Source organism: Ranitomeya variabilis, chromosome 6 (genome assembly GCF_051348905.1).
Source record: "Ranitomeya variabilis isolate aRanVar5 chromosome 6, aRanVar5.hap1, whole genome shotgun sequence".
In the NCBI taxonomy this organism is placed as follows: Eukaryota; Metazoa; Chordata; class Amphibia; order Anura; family Dendrobatidae; genus Ranitomeya; species Ranitomeya variabilis.
In genome coordinates this window covers 78071364-78084705 of record NC_135237.1, presented here as the reverse complement: position 1 = coordinate 78084705, position 13342 = coordinate 78071364, and the positions used below count along the sequence as shown (strand labels likewise).

Genomic DNA, 13342 nt, shown 5'->3' with positions numbered 1-13342 from the left:
ATGAGTTTAGCCAAGTATTTCAGCTGGCACTGTGCCTGCCTGCACAAGGGGCCAAAGTAGAACATTCAGGAACAAATCAATGGGGACTTCCATCTATTCCAGATACTACTATGGCTACATTCCTTTGCGAAGCTCCATCACAGATTAGTTAATTTTTACTGGAAAAAATAACAATGCCGCTCTATTTTTTTCCTGGAAAAAAATGTTGAAAACCCTGACAGAAACTTATTGGACTCCATTATTCGTCAATGAGGTCTCTCTAGATCCGATGGGGTTCATCATGGAACAGATCTGTTCCTGCCAAGAATTTTGCTTTTCTGTTCCCAATACAGGACAGAATAACGGTATTCACAACACTGTTGTGAGCCAAGATTAAGTAGTCAAAACGCGGATTCTGGAACTTCCAATAAAAGAATGAACTGATGTAACTGTAGCGCCCCCACTGCCGCAGGGCCGAGGGGTACCCGGTACCGGGCCTCTGAGTCTCTGCTCTGGGGTTGTCACGGTGGCTAGGCCCGGTCCGTGACCCTGCTGAGGGGCGTACAGTGATAGATATGATGGGTGATGGTGGTGGTGAGGCTGTAGTGGTGCGGTGCAGTAAATAACGAGGACACCAGGTTGCAGTCTCTTTACCTCTTTACTGAAGATCTCTGGGTCCTCAGTCCGGAGTCCGGATCACCAGGCTACGCAAGTCCGGCCGGTCCAATGGCACCTCCAGAGTTCTCTTAACAGGTGGAAATCTGCGCCTACCTCCTAGCGCTGTGTGTTGTGGTCCTTCCCTGCTGTGCTTACGGAAAGTCCCCACAACTGTTGTGTCCGTTTCTTAAGTTCCCTCACAACTCGATTAGATGATGTTCTGCTAATCCTCCGTCCCTCCCTGATGTTACGGTTGGAACGGCACCCGTATGACGGGTAGGCTCGGAGCTCTTCCGGGACCCTAGAGTCGCCCCTCTCCACAAGTTGCCCCCCAAGACTGCATAGGTGATTTAGGTGAGACAGCCCGCCTTAGACTGACTGTCCTGCCGCTGTTTAGAGTATTGCTTGAAGCTGATATTGTAATACTCCCTCGGCGTTCCGGCCACCGGTTGTGCGCCTCAGTAGAATGTTGCGTCGATCTTACAGCACGACCCCTACTGGTATTCTCCTTGTTGCTTTGATCTCGTTTCTCACTCAGCACAATCTATCTCGCTTTCAATCCCTCCTTGGGTACCGCCGCTATACTGAGCAGGCACGGTCCCGTTACGTTCGCTCAAGTTGCCAAGCCTCTGTCAGGATCCCACCCCTGACAGAGACCCTACCGAATCTTCTCCCGCAACACCTTCTGCCACAAGGTGTTGCCTGGTTCCAACCCAGTCAGCTTTCTGTCTAACTTCCTGCCTGACCCCCAGTTTTACCAGTGTGTGGAGAGTGGCCTAATGAATAGAACCCTTAGCTCCCCCTGGAGGCCCGGCAGTGAAATGTATTGGTGTCTGTGATACCTGATCAGATGAACTCCTTCAGTGCCATCAGACGTACCATAGCTCCCCTTAGTGGCAGAGCCACGGTACTGCAACGACCAGGACTCTGGGGCGCTGCATAACCAACTGTGTAACAGCAGCCTTTACATTACACAAAACGTTTTGTAGATGTTGTTAACCCACTAAAGCATGCACCTTTATGTTATCAATGGAAAGTCTACTTCTTTTTGGTTTACCAGCCTGTCCTACACACATTCCTCCAACTGGAAAACACATTTAGAACGCCTCCTTATCACCATTACAAGATAAGTATGCCTAAAATAAGCAGCATGTGCCTTTAAAATATTCGAAATATGCATTTTCCACGCCAGGATAGCTATAGGAATCTCTAAAACAACAGAATAAACTCAGATCTGGACATCTGCTCTTTTACTACAGCCTTAAAATACTAATCTCCCTACATGGATTGTGGCATTGTCTAACCAAACGCATCCGCATTAAAAAACATGGACTATAGACACAAACGAGCTGTCGAATTCTCACATTGAAATGAGTATTATAGAACCAGCATCCAATGAAAATAGAAAAGCGATATATGTACTGCAACTCAGCAAATCTGCTGGTACCGGTACAATTATTAGTGGATCAGCGCTTAGCACTAACCTGTAGAAGAACCTGAAACCATAGCTTCACATCTGAGAAGTGTCAAATCTGCACAGAATTTATATAATTCCAAAAACATTCTTAGATAAATAGATAGATATGGGATGGATAGATATATAGCTAGATATGGGATAGATAGATAGATAGATAGATAGATAGATAGATAGAAAGATTAACCACATGATCACAGTGTTATCATTGTCTATCTATCTATCTATCTATCTATCTTCTATCTATTATCTATCTATCTATCTTCTATCTATTATCTATCTATCTATCTTCTATCTATCTATCTATCTATCTATCTATCTATCTATCTATCTATCTATCTATGTTCTATCTATTATCTATCTATCTTCTATCTATTATCTATCTATCTATCTTCTATCTATTATCTATCTATCTTCTATCTAATATCTATCTATCTATCTATCTATCTATCTATGATGATATTTAATGATCAGTACAAAATTACAAATAACATTTGTACAATGAACTAAATTAGTTGTATCTTCATTAATAATATTAATAGTCGTAATTATGTTAATAATACATTGAAACATTACTATTTTAAGATAATTCCTCAATCTTTCACCAATCTCTGATGCTAGAAGTTGTTATTCAGTACATGAACGTGGATTAGTACCAGCTACTCCAAAAAAACAAAAACTGTCCAGCATCTCCTAACAGAATTAAGCAAGTGTGAACAGGTGCGAGCTGCTATACATGAGTAATGAAGTTCACATTTCACTTATACGTATGTCATTGTATTATTTGATTTTAGTACCAGGCAAAACAATTAGAAAAGTGAGATGATATTATGCAAAAGTAAGTGATCTGTAGCATGATAAGTGGTCTTCCACATAGCCCGCCATAGTGCAGTGTAATGTTAAATATTCTCATGAAAAACATCCACCCACCTGTTTAGATTCATGGTAGTCTTGTGTTTTTGTAGTGAGACTAAGAACGCCAACAGCCCTGCCCTGCCTGTGTCTATAAGCAAACTGCAAGCTCAGCACCAGCCCATCCAGACGGGGCCACCGGAGCCTGTCTACAATCAGCTCTTGTAATCCCCATCTCAGTGACTGCGCACCCTGCAGCCCTGCCAGCTCCATGTTATCATTCCTTCTGACTTCATGTCCAACACCCTGAGTTTACCCACAGCTTTTACATGGAAAGAATTAGCTTTAACTTGTAGGATAACACCTGTAAATACATTAACAAGATTTTGCAGAATTGACCAAGATTTGTCCAAGAGTATGGAAGTTTGTAAAATAAAGAAATAATTTATTTGTTGGGCCTCCTTCTGCTCCAACACCACCTTTATGGTGATGAACCCCTTTCTTTCATTCACATGAGTAATGTAGCCAATCATTGGCCACAATGGTCATGTGCTACTCATGCAGACATCATTGCAGGTGATTGGCTGCACTGGTCACGTGAGTGATGGATAAGACATGATCACTGCCGGACTAGCAAGGAACACTGTAGTGTTGGAATGTCAGAATTAGGAACAGGTGACATTATTTTAATTTTTTTACATTATTATAACTTTCACTATTTTTGGAACAATTTTGTAAAAGCCCAGAAAATTCCTTTAAGGAACTAGAATATCGTGTATATACATCCATCCCTCATGCCCCCTTACAAGGATGACTTTCATGGAGTTGTGGAAATACAGAATATTTACTGGTGGTAATGATATTGTAATTTTCTGAACCATAATTTGTTTTATTCCAAAGGAATTGTAGACATATACCTAAAATAAGGTCACCCTGCCTCTGGAATGCTGTGACATCCACTAAGTTCTATCTAACAATTCCTAGCAGTGAGTAAAGTTACCAGGCACAGTTTTTACATTCACAGGTATATCTGTACCTGATATATAGTGGTGTACCGATAACAGCAGCAGACCATGTGGCCGCTATGGGGACTATGAGTTGGAGGGGTGGGGCTTGGTGCCAATGTTACTGCCCCTTCCTTCCACAGTGTCACATTTTCAGTAGTATTGTCATCTATAGATACCGTTGAATACAAAGGTGGTACATGGAGATGTCAGCTCCCTGCTCCATCATTTACCAGTTAGTGATTGTAGGGAGATGTGAGGGCCATTATACAGTGTGTTTGTAGGGGTGGGGGTGCGGGAATTATATTACTGCAGTGCTCTCCAACTCCGGTTCTCAAGAGTCATCAACAGGTCATGAATTCAGGATTTCCTTAGTATTGCCCAGGTGATGGAATTCTTGCCTTTCCAGGTAATGCAATTATCACCTGGGCAATACTAAGGAAATCCTGAAAACATGACCCGTTGGTGGCTCTTGAGAACCGGAGTTGGGGAACACCATGTGTGGGTGGCTGCAGGTACCATCTTACTGTATATAGTAGTGTGGGGGCCATCATACTATGTGTGGGTGGCTGCAGGGACCATCTTACTGTATATAGTAGTGTGGGGGCCATCATACTATGTGTGGGTGGCTGCAGGGACCCTCTTACTGTATATAGTAGTGTGGGGGCCATCATACTATGTGTGGGTGGCTGCAGGTACCATCTTACTGTATATAGTAGTGTGGGGGCCATCATACTATGTGTGGGTGGCTGCAGGGACCATCTTACTGTATATAGTAGTGTGGGGGCCATCATACTATGTGTGGGTGGCTGCAGGGACCCTCTTACTGTATATAGTAGTGTGGGGGCCATCATACTATGTGTGGGTGGCTGCAGGGACCATCTTACTGTATATAGTAGTGTGGGGGCCATCATACTATGTGTGGGTGGCTGCAGGGACCATCTTACTGTATATAGTAGTGTGGGGCCATCATACTATGTGTGAGTGGCTGCAGGGACCATCTTACTGTATATAGTAGTGTGGGGGCCATCATACTATGTGTGGGTGGCTGCAGGGACCCTCTTACTGTATATAGTAGTGTGGGGGCCATCATACTATGTGTGGGTGGCTGCAGGGACCATCTTACTGTATATAGTAGTGTGGGGGCCATCATACTATGTGTGGGTGGCTGCAGGGACCATCTTACTGTATATAGTAGTGTGGGGGCCATCATACTATGTGTGAGTGGCTGCAGGGACCATTTTACTATGTTAGATACTGTGGGAGCCATTTTATAGTGTGTTTGTAGGGGTTGGGGATTATTTTACTGTATAGGGTAGTGTGGGGGCCATCATACTTTGTGTGGGTGGCTGCAGGGACCATCTTACTGTTTTGGATACTGTGGGAGCCTTTTTATAGTGTGTTTGCAGGGGTTTGGGATTATTTTACTGTATAGGGTAGTGTGGGGGCCATCATACTTTGTGTGGGTGGCTGCAGGGACCATCTTACTTTGTTGGATACTGTTGGAGCCATCATATTATGTGGGTGGCTGTGAGGCCACCATACTCCTTCATACCGTGGCCACCGTGGGCTGTGGGGGAATCATACTGTGTGAAGGCAGTCGGGGTATCATATTGTGTTAGGAGGTTAGTGTGTGTGGGGGCGTCATAATGTGTGTGAAGGAACTGTGGAAACATCAAACTGTGTGTGGGGCAACTTACTGGGTTGGGGGACTTTGGCAACATCATACTGCTTTGGGGGCATCATTCTGTGCTGGAGGTGCTGTGATAATATCATACTATTTTGGGGGCATCATACTTTGCTAAGGACACATGCATGTGGTAAGAACTGAGGAGGAATTCACTGTGGAGGGCAACATACTCAATGGGGGGAATGAATGGGGTTTCTTTGTGAATGAAAACAATAAGGGGCTTCTATAGGGACAAAATTATTGTGCAAGTGCTGGAATGCATGTCCCCCTTCCTGTCATTAAAGTTAGGAGGGAATTCCCTTAAGTGACTATGTCTATACACCAAATATTTATTTTTGGGGTTTGAGGGTAGGGCGGTTCAATTAGTACTTTTGCTATGGGGCCCCAAGATTACATAAGTCAAATGTGCTCAATTTTCATGGAAATATCTCTGAATGAAAAATGTAAATGACCGTCAGTGTCGGAGATGATGAAATGACAACATTTGCTCTGTGTAATAAATGGACACAGGCTGGTGACACTGAAAATATCTGCTCTGACAATAGAGCGATAATCTCTGGCGCCTCTGACGTGCCTGTCGTGTGGAATTCTCATAGATGGCTAGGCACGCACAATAGCTGGATGAGAAGCCAGTGTGTCTGCCTAATCTATTTCACTTTATATTTGTCAGCCATTGACAGTGGGTCCGGCTCTCGGATCTAGCATCTATTGTACAGTGACATGTGGAATTTTCATGTTTGTTACAGATGTAACAAATATATCAAATTTATATCAGACGTGACAGATGTATGAGTCACAAAATACTAAAATTTCTGTACATACAAAGATAAAGGTTTTAACGAAAATCTGCATTCACATTTTTATCTTTTTGTATACAGTTTTATGTTGGTCAACGGTTACACATTACACCTGAAAGGGATTTTCTTGGTTTTGATTCTTTATCACAAAGAATGCGCAAGACGGCTAAGCCCAGTGATTGACTGCAGCGGTCACTGTGATGTTAACAAAACTGAGGGCAGCACTGGAACGGCAGGGTGTAAGTCACACTCATTTTCTTATTTTTGCACACTTATGCAATAAAACATTTTAACCTCTTAATGCCCAATGACTGATCTATCCATCATAGGGCGCCTCCCCCTCTTTGGTGCTGATCTGATCAGCTGTCATGTGCCCCTAACAGCCGCGGGAGGAATTGCGATCCACCCGCAGCTGTTAATCTGCTAAATGCCGCTGTCAAACTCCGACAGCGGCAATTACGGACTGGGGCTGATGTCCCCGTCCCCATGATCCAGATGGGATATATTACTAATATTATCCTGGATGGAGGAAAGGAAGATTTTCTACAAGACCAATATTTCTAATGATACCGGTGGCCTGCTGGGGTAAGTGACGGAGTCAGCGACTTTGTGCTCCATCACAACTCTTAACAGTATGGGTGTCTTGAGAACACCGATTCTGTTAACAACATAGCAGACAAGGCAGCCCATGACCAGACTGGCCCTTCTGGCATTTGCCAGAATTGCCAGATGGCCAGTCCGGCCCTGGCCACACTGGAAGTGCATCTTATCTCCGTCCATTGGCACCCGCGTCACATGACTGCGGTGGGTTGGCATGACAACCCAGGGTCTGCAAGAGACCCCTGTGGTTGTCATTGCCAGATCGCTATCAGCGCCGCCCAGTGGATGGCGCTCATAGCAGGTGATCATTTTTGTTACACATAGCAGGGTTGCAGTCCTGCTATGTGTAACACAAGCAATCAGATGATCGCAGCTTCTAGTCTCCTAAGGATCCTATTGAAGCAAGTAAAAAGTAAAAAAAAAAGTTTTTAAAAATATTAGAAAAATTTATAAAAGTTCAAATCACCCCCCTTTGGCCCCATTAAAAAAAAAAATACAGATATTTGGTATCGCCGTGTTCAGAATTGCCCGATCTATCAATATATAGAAATAATGAACCTGATCGGTAAACAGCGTAACAATAAAAAAATTAAAATGCCAGAATTACGTTTTTTTGGTTGTGCAACATTGCAACAAAATGCGATAGAAGGCAAACAAAACATTGTATCTACCTCAAAATAGCATCAATAAAAATGTCAGCTTGGTACGCAAAAAAAAAGCCCTTACCGAGCCCAAGATCCTGAAAAATGGAGATGCTACGGGTTTTGGAAAATGGTGACTTTTTTTTTTTATATACAAACTTTGGATTTTTTTTCACCACTTAAATAAAAAACAACCTAGACATGTTTGGTGTCTATGAACTCGTAATGACCTGGAGAATCATAACAACAGATCAGTTTTAGCATTTATTGAACATGGTAAAAAAAACCTCAATAACACAATTGTAGAATTGCACTCTTTTTGCAATTTCACCGCACTTAGAATTTTTTTCTTGTTTTCCAGTACACGATATGGTAAAATCATTGGTGCTTGAGTGTCATTAAAGTCAAGCAAAAAAATGATTAGGACCATGGTCCTGCGACCATGGCAGTGGCAGCTAGACTAGAGACCTTCAAATTTCCAGCAGCATCCGTGGCACATCTTCTGGTTAGTATCCCCTGCATCAACGTGCTTGTGGCCAGACTACTAATAACAAGAGGCACCAGGGGTAGCGCCGAATGTAGGAGGTTCACAGTGCTGTGGTCTGGTGGCCATGGACTGCTGACATAGCGGCTAGATCAGGGTCCTTCAAATCTTTTTTCTCAACTCTAAGGGTACCGTCACACAGTGCCATTTTCATCGCTATGACGGCACGATTCGTGACGTTCTAGCGATATCGTTACGATATCGTAGTGTCTGACACGCTACTGCGATCCGGATCCCCGCTGAGAATCGTACGTCGTAGCAGATCGTTAGAAACTTTCTTTCGTCGTCTAGTGTCCCGCTGTGGCGGCATGATTGCATCGTGTGACACAGGTTGTATACGATGTGCGCACAGCAACCAACGGCTTCTACATCGCAAATACGTCATGAAATTATCGCTCCAGCGCCGTGTATTGCAACGTGTGACCGCAGTCTACGACACTGGAGCGATAATCATACGACGCTGCAACGTCACGAATCGTGCCGTCGTAGCAATGAAAATGGCACTGTGTGACGGTACCCTAAGGGATATACAGCACTAGAGTCCTTCATTTCAAAAGGAGCCTGATAAAAGGGTTTCTGTTGTTTACGATCTCATCAAAAGGTGATGTATATTTATTACATAGAAATTTAGGTAAAATAAACCATATATAGGCTGTGTTTAATGACGTTTAGGCTATACAGTTGAGGAATGGGTAAAAAAAATGTATACAAATTTTGTTAAGAAGTTCCAGAAAAATAATTTTTTTCCTCCCAAATCCTGTCTAGTACTATGTAAATACAGTCAGAAGACATCAGGCACCTGGCTGAGATAATCCATCCAGTGCCTGCTACATGCTGCTCACGGATTGGGCAGCACGTATCAGCAGTCAGGTTCACAATAACACTGCAAAATCATTAAATATAAACGCACCCTTCGTCATACTTACACTGTCTTTTTATTACGTGGACTGACTCCAAAAGTAATTTAGTGCGTTAACGTTGTTTTAATTTTGAATTCGTAAATCATTAGTAAATGTGAAAATAAGAAACTTTGTCTTATATCTTATCAAGTAAATTAGCTTCTTTCTCTGCCAAAATTGATCGGTCATTATCAAAATTCTCAAGATAGGAGATGGCGGCTGCTACTGATGAGTCTGTATAGATAGGAGAGGGAGGAGGAGCTCTGTCACTAGCTCCTCCCTCATTCCATTTACATAGAATTGTATCCATAGCAACTGTCATAGCGGGTAAGTCTGTCTTCACTGAATACAGATTTTAGCTCAGAATTGAGAATTTTGATGACGGATCCATTTTGTCCGAGAAAGAAACTGATTTTTCTGATGAGATATATTGCAAAGTTGCTTTTTTTCATGTGTGCTATTAATTTATGAAATAAAAATGTAAATGACGGTAACTCTTTGAGAGTCATTAACTATGTCGAAATACAAAAAAGATAGGGAAGATTTATCATTGTCTTTATGTATTAATGCATTAAAAACATCTTGTTCGTACTGAATGTGGAAAAAAAGTGGCCCCTACCGGCAGCACTAAATGGCCTCTGATCGGGAAACATTTACCGGGCGGAGGTTAATAGCTTCTTTACAGCGGCAAACCGCGCTAAACGATGTGGTAGATTGCTCAGTGCGCGTAGGCTGCCAGTGTTCTCGGCAGCACAAGACCTGTTTACACAGGATGATGCAACGCCGGGAACGATGATCTTTTGCGCTGCAGTTCACCCAATGAATGAGCGTTTTGTTATTTCGTTATTGGCAGCCCGAGCGTTCTTATCAAAGTGCTTTATTGTGCTGTTAATCAGAGAATCAGTGTAGAAAAAATGTTTACAAAGAACGTTAGGTTTGACCTTGATTTAATTCTAAAGCCTCTTTTACACGAGTGCAGTTGTCATCCGCATTTCATCAAGCATTGAAATACTAATGTAAACCAATAGACTGTTCACATGGATGATTTTTTTTTTTTCCCAGATCTGTTTTCCAAAAATGCGGCCTGTGTTATTCTGATCCATTTTACAGATAAAATAGATAGTTACGGTCTTTTGAGAGTACAATAATCCGTAATAAAGACTTATAATGAAACATGATGCATCGGTATTTCATCAGCATTTTTGTTCATTTTTTTGCGCCTGTGTTTCCATTTATTGCTATTATTTTATATCGGACAAAATCAATCAATTTTTGTTCAATAAAAAAATAATAAATGAAAATACAGGAATAAAAGTTGATCAAACACTCATTTATTCTGGTTTTTAGATCCGTATGCATCAAATACGCTCATGTGAAAGAATGCACATTGGGAAGAGACTTGCCCACCATTCAGTAGTAATACATTTCCCCCAATGTTGGGAAAGTTCATTGAAGTTTTCCATTCTATGACAATAGCACCCTACAACCAGAATTGTTACAGCTCCTTCCCATGACAACTGGTGTTATTGGCTGATTGCAGTAAAATAGATTAATCTATGTTGTATTTTGGTCTTTGAGGAATGATGTCTGCCCCGGGAATGCGGTGAAGTATTCTAAGAGCAGTATTGTGGTGAAGTCCTGTGCAGCTGTCCCCCGGCACCAGGAAGCAGACCCCTCTACCAGCAGGCAGCTGTCTCTAGATGGGCTCCTCTTCTTCAGGGAAACATCTCAGGCATGTTAAACAGAGCTTTAGTCCGTGCCCTCCGCACTGTATTTACACCACCCCTGCCCACTTCAAATTGATATTTTGCCTGGTGTGAAATATAGGATAGCTAGAGATGACCTTAAATATATCCTATGGGGCCTGTAGTATGCTGCAGCATCCTAGATATTTCCAAGCGGGGCTTAGCCTACGATATATTTGTTGGGCCGGAAAAATGAATACACAAAAATACATTGTGCAAACATATGTTGAGAAGCTGTTTAGAAGTAGTGAAATGAGGGGTCTCAATATGTATCAAATAGTCCACTTTCTATCTGTGCTGATGCTGCTGTGAGCACAGAACTTTATTATATAGAACATTTTCTCTGTAGACACATGCATTTGTGTAAGGAAGTCTATCTAATCTATTTTATCTAATCTATCCATCTATTTGTCAATCTGTATATCTGTCCATATCATTCACCTATCTATCATCTATCTATCGATCTATCTATCTATCTATCTATCTATCTATCTATCTTATATCTATCTATATATAGATCTATCTATCTGTCTATTATCTATCTATCTAACTATCTATCTATCATCTATCCCATATCTATCTATCTATCTATCTATCTATCTATCTATCTATCTATCTATCTATCTATCTATCTATCTATCTATCTATCATCTATCCCATATCTCTATCTATCTATCTATCTATCTATCTATCTATCTATCTATCTATCTATCATCTATCTATCTATCTATCTATCTATCTATCTATCTATCTAGTATCTATCTTATATCTATATATAGATCTATCTATCTATCTATCTATCTATCTATCTATCTATCTATCTATCTATCTATCTATCTATCTATCTACTATCCTACATTATTTGTATTGACTTCAGTGTTTCATATTGAGTTGATAGATAGTCCTGAAAACTCACATTTGGATTGTGTGTTGGCTGCTGAGTTATCTTACTGTAGCTTCCATATGGGCAACATTATTAAATGGGAATTTAACACACTTTCATTTTTTTCTTGTTCTTTTTAGAAATTTGAAGGCATATTGTTTTTTTATCCTCTAAGCATATACATTAGAATACAATATACAATACTACAATACACATAATATAAAAAAAGTAGAAAGCCCTATATAGCAGCACTGGTAATATTTAGTAGAATTATATATTAATCCCAAATTAAATTTATTAAGAACGAGTCTACAAAACACCAATCAACTATCTTGTTAATGTATAATCCTAGTGTTCCTATCTTCTGTTTTGCCACTCAGCCTCGCAGATAATGCTGTTTTTATAGTTATAGGCCAAAGGGGTAAAATGATCTAAAATAAATCTAAACAACAACAACAACAACAACAACAACAACAACAATAAAACAACAATATACAGTAGTTCCTAACTTGAAAAAAACTTCCATAGACACCGCTACTGCTAATGATGTAGTTTAGACTAAAAAAACAGATTATAAATGATTCATACTGTATGATATAAATATTACACTTTGTGTATTAGAATATATAGCATTAACTTACGAGAAAAGAGGTGCTGCAGATAATGAGTAGAAAGTCCCCAAGTGGGTTGCTGAGTTTCCCGATGTCCCAGGCCGGACTGGTGTCCCTCTGTGTCTGGCTGGAGCAAGTGGAAGCTGTTTTTATCAGCGAGCTGAGCTATGTTGGGACTATGATACCTCAGGGCTATTTTTAGGGAATGGCAAGTGCTTCTTTATTCATTTGAGTCAACCATTACTGTGCTGTAACTATAGGAGGGCGAAACATCACATGTAAAGATAGCAGTAAGTCTATTCAGTCATGGGCTGAGTCACTTCAGACACCTTGGTAAATGAAGTCACTTTTTTGAAGTTTCTTCTCAAGGGCGGACATACCATTGGGGCAACCTGTGGAGCCACACAGGGGCACAAGACGTATTCCGTCTGCATTCTGCCTCCAATACTGTACAGGAGTTGTGCATTGTGATGAGCTATTGGACTGAAATGGGCCCATATATTGTTCTTGCACAGAGGCTTCTTCTGTCTGTGACCGATCCTGTTTCTTCTGCTATCAATACAATGGGAAGACTTTGAAAAAGTGCTGAATTTGAGTGTTTGGACATCTATTGCCACAACATTAATTTATCATTAAAGTGTTTTCCACCAAACAGTTTACGCATCATTACCATAGTATTCTTACTTAATATTAAAGGGGTTGTCCGCTGGTTCTCCTGGAGCTTGCATTACATTTCTATGTCACACGGTCCCTGCAGCCAATCAGTGCTGGCTTCACTCTCCGCTTCTTCAGACAGATCAGATATCTGAAGGAAGTGAGAGCGGTGACTGCTGTCTCACTGTTTCCAGATGTCAATTACGTCCATAGGAGAGGAGAGCCAGCGCTGATTGGCCGCAGGGATCGCGTGACAATGACAATGTCATGTGATCCACGGGAGAGCCAAAGTTGACATTGCTGGAATAGTAT

At 41.4% G+C, this 13342-nt stretch overlaps 1 protein-coding gene across 2 annotated transcripts in view; it reads right to left on the bottom strand.

Annotated features, from left to right (window-relative positions):
- Nucleotides 1-12481, bottom strand: part of XIRP1 (xin actin binding repeat containing 1) — a 28556-nt gene extending 16075 nt beyond the window's left edge. For both annotated transcript variants that reach the window (XM_077268681.1, XM_077268682.1), the window contains exon 1: nucleotides 12407-12481. The gene's annotated coding sequence lies outside the window, so the exon portion shown is untranslated. The remainder of the gene's footprint in view (nucleotides 1-12406) is intronic.
- Between the last annotated feature and the right edge of the window lie 861 nt (nucleotides 12482-13342).